Genomic DNA, 3,072 nt, shown 5'->3' on the forward strand with positions numbered 1-3,072 from the left:
TTTTAAAGGCACTAATCCCATTGTGGGGACTCCACCCCATGACCTCATCCAAACCCAGTTACCTCCCAAAGACCCTACCTCCAAATACCATTACATTGGGGAAAAGACAGTCTCTTCAATAAATGGTGCTGGGAAAACTGGACAGCTACACGTAAAAGAATGAAATTAGAACATTCTTTAACACCATACACAAAAACAAACTCAAAATGGATTAAAGACCTAAACGTAAGACCTAATACTATAAAGCTCTTAGAGGAAAACATAGGCAGAACATTTTTGACATAAATGGAGCAATATCTTTTTTGATCCATCTCCTAGAGCAATGGAGATAAAGACAAAAATAAACAAACGGGACCTAATTAAACTCAAAAGCTTTTTTGCACACAAAGGAAACCATAAAAAAAATGAAAAGGCAACCCACATAATGGGAGAAAATATTCGCAATGTTACCGAGGAGGGATTCATTTCCAAAATTTACAAACAGCTCATCCAGCTCAATATCAAAAAAACAAACAACCCAATCAGAAAGTGGACAGAAGACCTGAATAGACATTTCTCCAAAGAAAACATACTGATGGCCAACAGGCACATGAGAAGATGCTCAACATTGCTGATTATTAAAGAAATGCAAATCAAAACTACAATGAGACATCACCTCACACCAGTCAGAATGACCGTCATCAAAAACTCTACAAACAATAAATGCTGGAGTGGGTGTGGAGGAAAGGGAACATAAATGTCCCTAAGTGCAAACTAAATGTCCATCAACAGAGGAATGGATAAGGAAGATGTGGTACATACATACAATGGAATATTATTCAGCCATTAAAAATAATGAAATAATGCCATACTGCCATTTGCAGCAACATGAATAGACCTGGAGATTATCATAATAGGTGAAATAAATCAGAGAAAGACAAATATCATATGATATCGCTTATATGGGAAAGCTAAAAAAAAAAAATTATACAAATGAACTTATTTACAAAACAGAAACAGACTCACAGACTTAGAAAACAAACTTACGGTTACCAAAGGGGAAAGGTGGGGGGGGAGGGATAAATTGGGAGTTTGGGATTGACATATACACACTACTACATTTAAAATAAACAACAAACAAGGACTGTATAGCACAGGGAACTCTGATCAATATTCTGTAACAATCTAAATGGGAAAAGAATTTGAAAAAGAATAGATATGTGTATACGTATAACAGAATCACTTTCCTGTACACCTGAAACTAACACAACATTGTAAATCAACTGTACTCTAATACAAAATAAAGATAAATACCATTACATTGGTGATTAAGGCTTCAGCATTTGAATTTGTGGGAGACACATTCAGTCCATAGCACTACATCTGCCAAAGTGGCTGGCACTCAGGGCTTCAGGAGAGACCATTATGCAAAGACAATAAGGCTAATCAAGGTGATAAGCTACAGAGGAGAAAAAGCAACGTCCCTGTCTCCTTAGAAATGGAGAAGTCAGACTCTAAATAAATGTTCAGAATGCTCTTTTCTTGTTACCTTTGCATTTTAAAATGAGTTAGGGTCAGAATGGCCATCATTAAAAAGTCTACAATTGAATGCTGGAGAGGGTGTGGAGAAAAGGGAACCCTCCTGCACTGTTGGTGGGAATGTAAATTGATACAGCCACTATGGAGAACAGTATGGAGGGTCCTTAAAAAACTAAAACTACAACTACCATATGACACAGCAATCCTACTACTGGGCATATACCCTGAGAAAAACATAATTCAAAAAGATACATGTACCACAATGTTCATTGCAGCACTATTTACAATAGCCAGGACATGGACGCAACCTAGATGTCCATTGACAGATGAATGGATAAAGAAGATGTGGCACATATATACAATGGAATATTACTCAGCCATAAAAAGGAACGAAACTGAGTTATTTGTAATGAGGTGGATGGACCTAGAGTCTGTCATACAGAGTGAAGTAAGTCAGAAAGAAAAAAACAAATACTGTATGCTAACACACATATATGGAATCTAAAAAAAACGGTACTGATGAACCTAGTGGCAGGGCAGGAATAAAGACAGATGTAGAGAAGGGGCTTGAGGACATGGGGAAGGGGAAGCTGGGACAAAATGAGAGAGTAGCATTGACATATATATGCTACCAAATATAATATGGATGGCTAGTGGGAAGCTGTTGCATAGCACAGGGAGATCAGCTCGATGCTTTGTGACCACCTAGAGGGGTGGGATAGGGAGGGTGGGAGGGAGGCTCAAGAGAGGGGATATGGGGATATATGTATACATATAGCTGATTCACTTTGTTGTGTGGCAGAAACTAACACAACATTGTAAAGGAATTATACTCCAATAAAGATTAAAAAAACTAAACAACAACAACAAAAAAACATAATCCACTGTTTGAAGCAAATATAAAACAGTATATTTAAAAAAAAACCAAAAAAGCAAAAAGATACATGCACCCTTGTGTTCATAGTAGCACTAGTCACAATAGCCAAAACATGGAAACAACCTAAATGTCCATCAACTGATGAATGGATAAAGAAGATGTGGTACATATACACAGTGGCCATTAAGAGAGAATGAAATAATGCTATTTGCAGCAACATGGATGCAGCTAGGGATTATCATACTAAGTGAAGTAAGTCAGAAAGAGAAAGACAAATACCATTCGATATCACTTATATGTGGAATCTAAAATATGGCACAAATGAACCTCTCTACAAAACAGAAACAGACTCACAGACATAGAGAACAGACTTGTGGTTGCCAAGGGGGGGTGGGGGAGGGAGAGGGATGGACTGGGAGTTTGGGGTTACTAGATGCAAACTATTACATTTAGAATGGATAAAAAACAAGGTCCTACTGTAAAGCACAGGGAACTATATTCAATATCCTGTGATAAACCATAATGGAAAAGAATATAAATATATATATATGTGTGTGTGTGTATAACTGAGTCACTTTGCTGTACAGCAGAGATTACCACAACACTGTAAATCAACTCTACTAAAATTTTAAAAATTGAAGAAAAAAATGAGTTAGAAAAATAGTCTTGTCAATGAA

Source organism: Balaenoptera acutorostrata, chromosome 3 (assembly GCF_949987535.1).
Source record: "Balaenoptera acutorostrata chromosome 3, mBalAcu1.1, whole genome shotgun sequence".
NCBI classification, from domain to species: domain Eukaryota; kingdom Metazoa; phylum Chordata; class Mammalia; order Artiodactyla; family Balaenopteridae; genus Balaenoptera; species Balaenoptera acutorostrata.